Source organism: Pongo pygmaeus, chromosome 17, assembly GCF_028885625.2.
Source record: "Pongo pygmaeus isolate AG05252 chromosome 17, NHGRI_mPonPyg2-v2.0_pri, whole genome shotgun sequence".
NCBI lineage: Eukaryota > Metazoa > Chordata > Mammalia > Primates > Hominidae > Pongo > Pongo pygmaeus.
Window position 1 is genome coordinate 84066003 of NC_072390.2, and position 13466 is coordinate 84079468.

The window sequence follows — 13466 nt, forward strand, 5'->3', positions numbered from 1 at the left end:
TTCACCTACAAAGAATTATTACTGATGAAAAATTATGTCACCGAAGCAGTTAATTTCTACTATGTCCACATTCACAGGTAATAAGGCAACTCTCTAGGCTCTGTACTTAGAGTAAACTAGTAATTTAACTAAATTTCTTAGTGTAGTAGCAAATAATTTGGGAAATTCTATGAATTATAAATTTTAAATGAAAATGACTTATCTACCTAAAGTAGTTGTCAGCAAACTCTATGAGGATTCATTTTGGGGAGTTTCTTTTTTTGACTATCAGAAAATTGAAAATTTAGCTCCTTTCATTACTATAGTGAGCCAAGTGAATATCTCTTTGATAAGAAGATAAATCATCAATAATTTATTTTACCCTCTTTTTCAAAAGTAACTTTCTATTGTAGCATGTATGTTTTCTTTAAAGCAGAAAGCTATAATAAAACTGAAATAACACAGATCTACAATTAATTCCACTCATGATTTCTGAGGAAGCTCAATGTTTTTTAACTTCTATGAAGACAGATTTAAGTTTGACCCAGGTATTTAACTGACAATAAATCTTATCCTAAGTCAATTCTAAGAGGAAATAATTTTTACACACATATAAAAACAGATAAAATATTCAGTAATTATCCATTGAGAGGGAAAAACTGTAAAAAAAAAAGTTCAGTAATTAGAAGTCACATGACAATAGCAATTTTAACAGTGCCTTTTCTTTGACTTTTTTTTCAGCAAATACTATATTCAAAAGTAGTTATGACTGTGATGTTTATGTAAAGCTTTAAATGTCTCTCAGATTTTTGTTCATTCAATAAATATTTAGTAACTCCTCTGCTTTACATTGTTCTTAAGATATAGGTACATTTCAATTAAAAAAAAAGACACAAAATCCATGCCTACTTGAGGACGTAGTATGCTGAGAAAAGGCATATAACGAATATCTGGCTACATTTGATATTTGGGTAGGTGGCGGTGAGTCCTATGGAGACACAGAAAGCCGGGAGGTGGTCAGGATACCTGCAGTGACGTGGGTCCATGCCCGGGCTTGCCACTAAATAGGATGATCAGAAAAGACCACATCTATAAGGTGACATTGAAACTGATACTTAGAAGGGATGAAGGAATGAGCTAGCCATGGTCATGACTTGGGGAACATTTTGCCAATCAGAGTGAGAGAAATTTTTAAGACAAACATGTGCCCAGTGTGTTGGAAGCCACTGTGGCTAAATGGATAGTGCAAGAAACACAGTGGCAGAAGATGGGATTGCGAATCTGTTTTGAAGGTAAGGTTGAGAAGATGTGCTGATGGATGAGAGAGAACGTGAGGAGTCAAGAAAGACTCCGGGTAACAAGAGGAAGGGTGGAAATGACATTAATGATATAGAAATGAATGGGTATCAGCCGTATTTTAGAGAGAGGATTAGGAGGTGTTTGTGTTGGTTTGCTTTGCCTTTGGATTTAGTTTAGTTTTTTTATCTGTTTTATCTATGTTAACTTTGATACCCATTAGACAACCATGTGGTGATGTCAAATAGGCTGTAGGTGTCTGAATTTCGGGGGATCTGTTAGGTTGGATAATGTAAACTGGGCGTCTTCAGCTTCTAATGTTGGTTTCAGCCATGAAACGGGAAGAAATACCCAAATGAACACGAATTGGTAGAAAAGCAACCGGGCCAGAAGGTTTCGCCTTGAAGTTTTCAAGGTTCAGAAGTGAAGGACAGGCCTCGGAACCATTAGGGATACTGAGAATGAGTGGCCAGTGTTGGGGAGTAAGATATGCAAGTGCAGCATCCTGGAGCTGAAGGAAGGAGGGAAGGGAGAAGAGGGAAGGCAAAGAGAGATGATAGTGGGTTCACCTGCTGATGCCTGAGAACTGTCCATGGTTCCCACTCTCCTCCTCATGTTCATGCCCCTTCTGTTTAGTGCTCCACATCTCATTCTTTACAGATTGAGCATCCCTAATCCAAAAACCTGAAAACCAAAATACTCCAAAATATAGTGTTTCCAGCAAACATGATGCTACAAGTGGAAAATTCCATGTCTGGCTTCATGCAATGGATGCACAAAATTACTTAATATTTTGTGTGAAATTATCTAAAGGCTCTGTGTATAAGATGTATATGAAACAAAAATGAATTTTGTGTTTACACTTGTGTCCCATTCCCAAGATATCTCATTGGCAAATCTGCCAAAATAATAAAAAAAAATCCAAAATCTGAAATACTTCTGGTCCCAAACATGTTGTATAGGGGTTATTCAGCCTGTATTTTCTGTCATATTTTGATACAAAAATCCAAATATATACCTGTTAAAGGACGCAAATTGTGCAAAAATAATGCTTGGTATTTATCTGTAGGTAGAGGTGTTCCTCTTTGTTCACCTCTCCAGTAGTTTTGTATTTCTCATTCATCTTCCAGTAAAGGCAGTAAGATTCCTTCAGCCCCTTGGTATAGAAGGAATAAATTGTTACAGGAGTCTTAGTTTTCTACTTTTAGAAATATGCAACAGTTTTATTTTTCATTGTATTACCTTTATTACTGCATTTGTTTTTGGAAACGGATGATTCCCTAATGTATACAGCATGCTTCCTATAAGCATGGTTTCTAAAGACTTCAAATTAGCATACTTTGTAAATACCTTGTGTGACTGGATCAAATAAAGATCTTCATTTTAATGCCTGAAAATGAATTAATTGTTCCTTCGTTCAGAAACTTGGCAGGACAACTTTCATATATATATATACACATATATACATATATATTACATACATATATATACACATATATACACATATACATATATACATATATAATATATATACGCATATACACACACACACACACCCAACACACATATACATACATAAGTCAATTATTATTATTGGCAGTTGTGTTCCATAAAGACCCCACAGGAACTAAAGTAGTGAATACTGAATAATTGCTTCTAGGGGAAATACAGGTTTAGGCTTCTGCAAGCCTCTGATCACAACATTTTGCCAACCAGTTAATACATAATCTTGTGTAATATGTTTCTGTTTAAAGATGTCTTATTTAATATGCATTGTTGATTCATTAACATTGACCTTATAACCAATAACACTATAATTCATAGGGAATAAAATTGATCTAACACATGTGTTTTCTCCCTAAGGCACATCATAGCCTTCTAGCACTTAGGAACATTAGACAGCTCTTTAGCAAAATGCCTGGTGGTCATTTTAAACAGATAAATTACCAACACAAAGCACAAAAATGTCAAAAACGTGGCACCAGATAAGCCTCAAAAAGATACTTGTTCACCGAATGAGAGCTGAAACCAGAAGCTGAATGTAGCCTTGTTTGACCTCAGCTGGAAACGTGGGCATCCATCTGGAGGCTGAAATTGTTTGTCACTTTGCATATGCTGACAATTGATCCCCAAAGTGCTCTGAGTATTGATTTGGGGATTACAAATACATTTTCATGAGTAGGTGAATTTGCAAAAATGCAATCCACACATAATGAAGATTGACTCCATTTTTAATTGTTCACCAGTCTGGATGTATTCATTTATCAACCACCAATGTAATGGCATCCAGTGCACACTGGATTTTTTTGAAGGTTTTATTTTATTTTATATTTTAAGTTTTGGGATATATGTGCAGAACATGCAGTTTTGTTACATAGGTATACATGTGCCACGGTGGTTTCTGCACCCATCAACCCGTCACCTACATTAGGTATTTCTCCTAATGCTATCCCTCCCCTATCCCGCTAGCCCCCCAGCCCCGTGACAGGCCCAGGTATGTGATATTACCCTCCCTGTGTCCATGTGTACTCATTGTTCAACTCCCACTTACGAGTGAGAACATGCCATGTTTGGTTTTCTGTTCTTGTGATAGTTTGCTGAGAATGATGGTTTCCAGCTTCATCCATGTCCCTGGAAAGGACATGGGCTCATTCTTTTTTATGGCTGCATAGTATTCCATGGTATATATGTGTCATATTTTCTTTATCCAGTCTATCAATGGTGGACATTTGGGTTGGTTCCAAGTCTTTGCTGTTGTGAACAGTGCTGCAGTAAACATGTGTGACTTCAATATTCATGCAGAAAAAAGGTCTCAACTCTGACCTTATTAAGTCAAAATTTATACAATTCAGACAATGTTTGGAAGGGAAGTTAACTTTTGGATTGTTAAGCTTTCTCCCAACTAAATACTATAATACAATCTATGAAAAAAGTGTAAGGACATACAAAATGTATCAGATTTCAGAATGAATATTAAACTTCTAAGAGAACATATGATTATGACACATATTCAAAGTATATTTTATAATCTGAAAATTTTTAAATTTCCTAAGGGATGAGGCCATGTTTTATACATTTTAGTACTTTTGATAGCACTTCATAGAGCATTTTGTGTATGGTAAAGGCTCAGTTAAAATTAGAATTTATACATTTTTGCTAATTACAAATGTCATATCTAGACAATTGTACAACCAAATAATTGGTTTTATATTGACTGGTTTTTTTTTTTTATGTTTAAGAGCTTTAATATTTCCTGAAATTAAATCACATGAAAAGAAATTCTAATAAGTTCTTCCATTCATACTTTTCATTTTAAGCTATATAAACAAAACAAATCAAATTCTTTTTATTTATTTATCATTATTATTATACTTTACGTTTTATGGTACATGTGTGCAATGTGCAGGTAAGTTACATATGTATACATGTGCCATGCTGGTGCGCTGCACCCACTAACTCGTCATCTAGCATTAGGCATATCTCCTAATGCTATCCCTCCCCCCTCTCCCCACCCCACAACAGTCCCCGAAGTGTGATGTTCCCCTTCCTGTGTCCATGTGTTCTCATTGTTCAATTCCCACCTATGAGTGAGAATATGTGGTGTTTGGTTTTTTGTTCTTGCGATAGTTTACTGAGAATGATGATTTCCAATTTCATCCATGTCCCTACAAAGGACATGAACTCATCATTTTTTATGGCTGCATAGTATTCCATGGTGTATATGTGCCACATTTTCTTAATCCAGTCTATCATTGTTGGACATTTGGGTTGGTTCCAAGTCTTTGCTATTGTGAATAATGCTGCAATAAACATACGTGTGCATGTGTCTTTATAGCAGCATGATTTATAGTCCTTTGAGTATATACCCAGTAATGGGATGGCTGGGTCAAATGGAATTTCTAGTTCTAGATCCCTGAGGAATCGCCACACTGACTTCCACAAAGGTTGAATCTCTGAATAGACCAATAACAGGAGCTGAAATTGTGGCAATAATCAATAGCTTACCAACCAAAAAAAGTCCAGGACCAGGTGGGTTCACAGCCGAATTCTACCAGAGGTACAAGGAGGAGCTGGTACCATTCCTTCTGAAACTATTCCAATCAATAGAAAAAGAGGGAATCCTCCCTAACTCATTTTATGAGGCCAGCATCATCCTGATACCAAAGCCTGGCAGAGACACAACCAAAAAAGAGAATTTTAGACCAATATCCTTGATGAACATTGATGCAAAAATCCTCAATAAAATACTGGCAAACAGAATCCAGCAGCACATCAAAAAGCTTATCCACCATGATCAAGTGGGCTTCATCCCTGGGATGCAAGGCTGGTTCAATATACGCAAATCAATAAATGTAATCCAGCATATAAACAGAACCAAAGACAAAAACCACATGATTATCTCAATAGATGCAGAAAAGTCCTTTGACAAAATTCAACAACCCTTCATGCTAAAAACTCTCAATAAATTAGGTATTGATGGGACGTAGCTCAAAATAATAAGAGCTGTCTATGACAACCCACAGCCAATATCATACTGAATGGGCAAAAACTGGAAGCATTCCCTTTGAAAACTGGCACAAGACAGGGATGCCCTCTCTCACCACTTCTATTCAACATAGTGTTGGAAGTTCCGGCCAGGGCAATTAGGCAGGAGAAGGAAATCAAGGGTATTCAATTAGGAAAAGAGGAAGTCAAATTGTCCCTGTTTGCAGATTACATGATTGTATATCTAGAAAACCCCATTGTCTCAGCCCAAAATCTCCTTAAGCTGATAAGCAACTTCAGCAAAGTCTCAGGATACAAAATCAATGTACAAAAATCACAAGCATTCTTATACATCAATAACAGACAAACAGAGAGCCAAATCATGAGTGAACTCCCATTCACAATTGCTTCAAAGAGAATAAAATACCTAGGAATCCAGCTTACAAGGGACGTGAAGGACCTCTTCAAGGAGAACTACAAACCACTGCTCAAGGAAATAAAAGAGGATACAAACAAATGGAAGAACATTCCATGCTCATGGGTAGGAAGAATCAATATCATGAAAATGGCCATCCTTCCCAAGGTAATTTATAGATTCAATGCCATCCCCATCAAGCTACCAATGACTTTCTTCACAGAATTGGAAAAAACTACTTTAAAGTTCATATGGAACCAAAAAAGAGCCCGCATCGCCAAGTCAATCCTAAGCCAAAAGAACAAAGCTGGAGGCATCACACTACCTGACTTCAAACTATACTACAAGGCTACAGTAACCAAAACAGCCTGGTACTGGTACCAAAACAGAGATATAGATCAATGGAACAGAACAGAGCCGTCAGAAATAATGCCACATATCTACAACTATCTGATCTTTGACAAACCTGAGAAAAACAAGAAATGGGGAAAGGATTCCCTATTTAATAAATGGTGCTGGGAAAACTGGCTAGCCATATGTAGAAAGCTGAAACTGGATCCCTTCCTTACACCTTATACAAAAATTAATTCAAGATGGATTAAAGACTTAAATGTTAGACCTAAAACCATAAAAACCCTAGAAGAAAACCTAGGCATTACCATTCAGTACATAGGCATGGGCAAGGACTTCATGTCTCAAACACCAAAAGCAATGGCAACAAAAGCCAAAATTGATAAATGGGATCTAATTAAACTAAAGAGCTTCTGCACAGCAAAGGAAACTACCATCAGAGTGAACAGGCAACCTACAAAATGGGAGAAAATTTTTGCAACCTACTCATCTGACAAAGGGCTAATATCCAGAATCTACAATGAACTCAAACAAATTTACAAGAAAAAAACAAACGACCCCATCAAAAATTGGGCGAAGGACATGAACAGACACTTCTCAAAAGAAGACATTTATGCAGCCAAAAAACACATGAAAAAATGCTCACCATCACTGGCCATCAGAGAAATGCAAATCAAAACCACAATGAGATACCATCTCACACCAGTTAGAATAGCAATCATTAAAAAGTCAGGAAACAACAGGTGCTGGAGAGGATGTGGAGAAATAGGAACACTTTTACACTGTTGGTGGGATTGTAAACTATATTGACTGTTTTGTAATACAAATATCTTATAACTTAAAAATGATCTTTTCTACTTAACTGGAATAATGAGAATTTACCACTTAAGAATTTTAGTATTCATCAATATGAAAATTAGTATCATTTTATACTTAAAATCATTATACAGCTATCCCTAGATACAGTATATCATTGATTTTCCCAGAGTATTTATATTCTTTGTTATAAATTTAAATATATTATTTTAATTTATTTTGGATACATTCCAAATCTATGCACTCTTGAAGTAACGGCCATCAGCAGATATTTTAAAATAAATGTGGGAGAATATAGAATCTATATACCTATCTAGATACCTCATATATTTAATTTATATCACACCAATAAAGGTTTATTTAGTAGAAGGTTAGGAAATCCAATAAAATATCAATTAAATTTTTTTATGTATACTCATCTTTCCCCTGAGTACTTCGTTATTAATTTGTGTATTTTACAGAAAATCTTTCGAAACAGATAACCAATATTTTAAGAACAATAGAATCAGAACTATTTGGTTTTTCTTGCAACTAAACCTTCCTTATGATATTGTGATGTAGAAAATAAGAGATAACCTATCAATTATATTTTTGGACTTATAAGTCACATTTTCCCCCAAATGACTTGAGTTAGTTAAATATATATGAATACTAAACAGTGTAAGTTATCTCAGTAAGCAACTGATACTCTTAAGATTATAGTCGTGAGATAACAAAATGTTCTCCCTACCAAATGTTTTGCCTTTCCTTATTCTGATATCAGGGGCTTTATTTCTGTTCATTAGACTGTTTTTAAATGGGAAATTTTGCATGTTATTAGATTTCTCTCTACATATATTAAATATCATGTTTGAACCACAATTTCAGGGGTATTTTTTATATACAACTTTATATATATTGAGAGAAAAACATCCTTCTATTCCAGACATCATTCTTGATGAAGATAACTGTTAATCCTGATATTTCTAAAAGTCAAGTGTTATTTATAAATATTATATTTAAATTAACCTGCTATTTTGACATATAGTTTCCATTCCATGGCCGAAATAAAGGCTATTCTTCCTGTTATTGGAAAGTTACTTTTGTTAAAGAAGATGTATCACAAGCTAGAAGTCACTGCTAGACTAGAATATGTTGCAGAAGGTTGCAATAGATTATGCCACAAGCAATTTTTTTCATTGTATTTTGTTTTTGCATTTAAGTAAAATGTCTCCTCACTCTACGTTTTAAATTTTCTTTTCAACAGATGGAAACTTTAATAAAAATTACCACAATCCACTCAACATGCAGACACTCATTATCCTATTGTTAAGTGGCACTATTAGATAATTCACTCCATTAAGGTACATAAACCTGTAACTAATACCAAATCCTTTGAACATATGGGCTTGCCAATTCTGTTAGGTGCTTTTGCCTGCTACAAAATACGTCTGTTTATTTGGTGATCATACTGTCAACACTGTTTCTAACATAATATATGTTTCATTTCCATTTTTTCCACGTCAAAATTCAAATATCATTTTTTCAGTATTCCATTTTTTTAGATATCATGGTATTTCTGGAGATCAGGGCAATACAGAAGAAATATCTGATGACACTAAGGGAATTTAGAAATATTTTCAAAATCAGTTAAATAAGAATTCTACTAAAATGAGTCATAATCTTTCAGCCTGACTACATTTAATCACAATTTATTTATGATTTGTTGAATATTTACTTGGCATATGAAATAGTTTTCAGATATTAGGAAATTATAATAATATCTATCTCTTAGAAATGTGTATTTTTGAGTCTTGATTTCAAAATTTATTGCGAGTAAAGCAGAAACATGCTTATTTTCTTTTTTTCATTTTTTTTCAACAGCCAAAATCCCCCACAGATAACTCCATCTTCATGCACAGACTGTTTCTTTACATTAATGAATCACATTACATATAGAGAAAGTCATCTCATGAAAGCCACGTTATTTCACAGTCCATTAAATGAAACGCTTACTCTACGTATAAATCTGCTCTGAAAAATCTTGAAGCTTGAGATACAAGTTAATAAACTTTCATTAACAGTGATCACATTTCTCACTACATAAAAATTTTCTTTGTTTATAAAAATGTGCAGAAAAGCTTAACTTCCTTTAGATATGTGAAAAAGAGCTTTGTAGGTAAGGTAATTTTAGCAGCAGAGTGTGCATTAATATTTATAATGGCTATATATATAATTCATATATCTATGCACACTTTTTTAAAAACTAGGTCTAGAATTAATGTACAGAATGCAATTTTATTACATTTATTTCAAATCAGTTTTGTGGCATATAGTATTCAATGAAATGCCTTTGTCAGAAAATAGAAAGCTCAAGTAACTAAATTCAAAAAAAGTAAACTAACCTCAGAGTACAATTCCCCAGCATGAACCTTATTTCCATTAATGATTGATCTAAGTCAGATGACCTGTGAAGAAAATCAACTCTCCTGACTTGAGATCATTATAATCGTACTAAATTTAACCTAAAAATTCTAAAACATAGGTAGAGGGAGGAAATATCTACTATCTGCTATTTTTTTTTTTTTGCATAAAACTAAAATCACCATGCCTTATATTTAGCATATGTTGTATTTATTTATAATATTACTATTCTTAATCTTTATTTAGGAAAGTGTGTGGCATTTAATGAGATGTTAAAGAAAAGAGGTGGGGAAAATGAAAAAAATAAATTTATAACTATGGTGAGCACAAAAATAAAAAAATGTATTTTAGATAATTAAAAGAATATTTAACAGGTAAATCATAGCACAATTTAGGGTATATTATTAAGTTGGAGTTTGTCTTATTTATTAAGGATCTGAGGCAACACTTTGAGTACAGGGTGAAAGCTAGGTCTAAATTTATTTCTTTCCAAACATTTCTGTACTATAGTCAAGGTTGTGAGGAAAATAGCTTTATAAAATGTACTTGCTAGATATGAAGTAGTTTCCCTCATGCTATTTGTTTCTTGCATTGATTCACAAGGTGGCAAAACTTCTTCACTTTGTTGCTTAAACGTAAATGAAAGCCAATGTGATATTAAGAAGTTACTGTTTTAAGTTAGTTTTAATTCAAATAAATGCCCAGCATTGATATACTTAGTTGTTGACTATTCAGTAGCGAGGATATATATTTTGTAGCATTATGACTTAGAGGCAAAGAACATCAAAATGCAATGTGATGATATCATAAGGTAAGATGAAAGTACAGAGGAAGAGTTCCATTTTCTCAGAATCCAGTATAACAAAAATAACAGTATTTTATATTCAATATGGTAATTCATAGATGGAAAATTTTCATATTTCCTTTATGTAATGTGTCTTAATATTTCAATTATATATGGCATCAAATAGTTTGGTTTCTTTTTTCCCAGTGGTAGGTGATCTCCTTAAGGCAAGGTTAATGTGCTGTTAATTGTCTGCCTCTTGCCAAAGAAGATTATTGTGCTTGTCAACTTGTACTGAAAAAAGCTCATTTAGTATTTGTTAAAATAACAAATACACAGTCATAGTGGAATAAATTTCATAGGCATGAAATGGTTTTGCAGGCATAAAATTTAAGAGTCAGAAATTAATTTCAATTTCTGTTGGAGATGTCTTGATTTTGTAGGGACAGATTTTTCATACCAAACACTGCAAAACTCTCAAATATTTCAACTTTAAGAGTCCATGCATTTCTTAATGAATTAGAAAGTTTCTGATAGGATCAAAGATGAAGGGGTGGCCTGCCCCTCCACACCTGTGGGCGTTTCTCGTTGGGTGGAATGAGAGACTTGAGAAAAGAAAGAAACACAGAGACAAAGTATAGAGAAAGAAAAGCGGGCCCAGCGGACCGGCGCTCAGCATACGGAGGACCCACACCAGCCCAGTCTCTGAGTTCCCTCAATATTTATTGATCATTATCGGGCGTTTCTCAGAGAGGGGAATGTGGCAGGACAATAGGGTAATAGTGGAGAGAGGGTCAGCAGGAAAACATGTGAACAAATGTCTCTGCATCATAAACAAGGTAAAGAAAAAAGTGCTGTGCTTTTGATGTGCATATACATAAACATCTCAGTGCCTTAAAGAGCAGTACTGTCTCCAGCATGTCTCACCTCCAGCCCTAAGGTGGTTTTCTCCTATCTCAGTAGATGGAACACCTAGACATTCCATTGCCCAGGGACCAGCAGGAGACAGATGCCTTCCTCTTATCTCAACTGCAAAGAGGCCTTCCTCTTTCACTAATCCTCCTCAGCACAGACCCTTTATGGGTGTCCGGCTGGGGGACAGTCAGGTCTTTCCCTTCCCATAAGGCCGTATTTCAGACTATCACATGGGGATAGAAACCTTGGACAATACCCGGCTTTCCTAGGCAGAGGTCCCTGCGGCCTTCCGCAGTGTTTTGTGTCCCTGGGTACTTGGGAGTAGGGAGTGGTGATGACTTTTAACAAGCATACTGCCTTCAAGCATTTGTTTAACAAAGCACATCCTGCATAGCCCTAAATCCATTAAACCTTGAGTTGACACAGCACATGTTTCTGTGAGCACAGGGTTGGGGGTAGGGTTACAGATTAACGGCATCTCAAAGCATAAGAATTTTTCTTAGTACAGAACAAAATGGAGTCTCTTATGTCTACTTCTTTCTACGTAGACACAGTAACAGTCTGATCTCTCTTTTCCCCACAAAAGAGAGAGATTACTAAGTTTATTATTTTTGTTCTTACTCATTTCAAACTCATGAATTAAGTAGACTTTTAATTGAGGGACTTAGCAATTGTATTGCTGGGCAGATATTGTTCATATCTTTGAGAAAACAATGGTTTCCTTGTCACATTTCAATCTTTTACTGACTAGTCTATTATGGCACTTTTCTAGGCTTTATACTTTTTCTACACTCTCAGAGCATATTTTCATGTCTGCGTTATGGCTACTGTAAATAAATAATTAAGTACTTTTGGAAAACATTTGTTTTGTAGCATCATGATGTTAATTCACTCAAAAATTTGAACAAAATGGATAGACATTTTGAGTTATGCACAATAAAGACATTGTTCATCCAACAATATAGAGTACCAGACACTGAATTAGTACTTCACAGAGATTTACACATCCAGTGCTGATAATACTGTTATACCCAGACTAGTTAGAAAAACACCACACTTTGAGACGAATTAAGAGTCCTTTATTTAAGCCTGTGGCCAAAGAGACCACTAATGCTCAAAATTCTCTCCGCCCCGAGGAAGGGGCTTGATTAACTTTTATACCTTGGTTTAGGAAGGGGAGGGGAACTCAAATGCAATAATTCTACAGAAGTAAAAACATGCAAGAATCAAAGAAACAAATGGTTACAGAGAGATAAACAATTTAAAAGACAAATGGTTACAAAAAAGCAAGGGAACCAGGTGTGGGGCTCTAAATCCTTCATTAGAGTTAGATATGAATGCTATGCCGGAGAGGACTCAAGGCTTTATGTTGTTATCTCTTTGAGTAAAATCCTGGGAACTTCTTATATTGTTTGTTCCAGTACCTTATCAGTTAATTGGGCTCCTTTGAAATGCTGACGATCTGCTTACACAGGTTAACTCCTTGAGGAAGGGGGTTGGGTAAGGAGCCCTTAATGTCTTGTAAACCAAGAAGCCAAATGGAGTTTGTCCAGCTTTCCCAGCCAAGAGAAAGTCTTATTCGTATGGGAAAAACAAGGCTGGGTAATTAAGGAGACAATCAGGGAAAATTTAAAAGTAGCGAGTTAGAGTAAAAACAAGGTTAGGCATTACAATATCATAGCACACTTAAGCTTATATAACAAAGTACAATAATCTAGATGGCTTAAAAACAACAGAAATATATTTCTCACATTTCCAGAGGCTGGGAAGTCCAAGATCCAGTAGCTAGATTAGGAGTCTGATGAGGGCCTGCTTCCTGGTTGGCAGATGGGTATCTTCTTGAATCCTTACATGTTAGAAGGGGCAAGGTAGCTCTCTGGGGCCTCTTTGATAAGGGCACTAATCCAATTCATGAGAGCAAAGCTCTCATGACCTCATCACCTCCCAAAAGCCTTGCATACTGACACCATCAAACTGGTGATTAGGTTTCAACATATAAATTTTGGCAGGACACAAACATTC

General features: G+C 35.2%; 1 protein-coding gene across 23 annotated transcripts in view; it reads left to right on the forward strand.

Moving 5' to 3' along the window:
- CCDC102B (coiled-coil domain containing 102B) overlaps nucleotides 1–13466 on the forward strand; it is a 372905-nt gene that overhangs the window by 222091 nt on the left and 137348 nt on the right. The window lies entirely within an intron of this gene.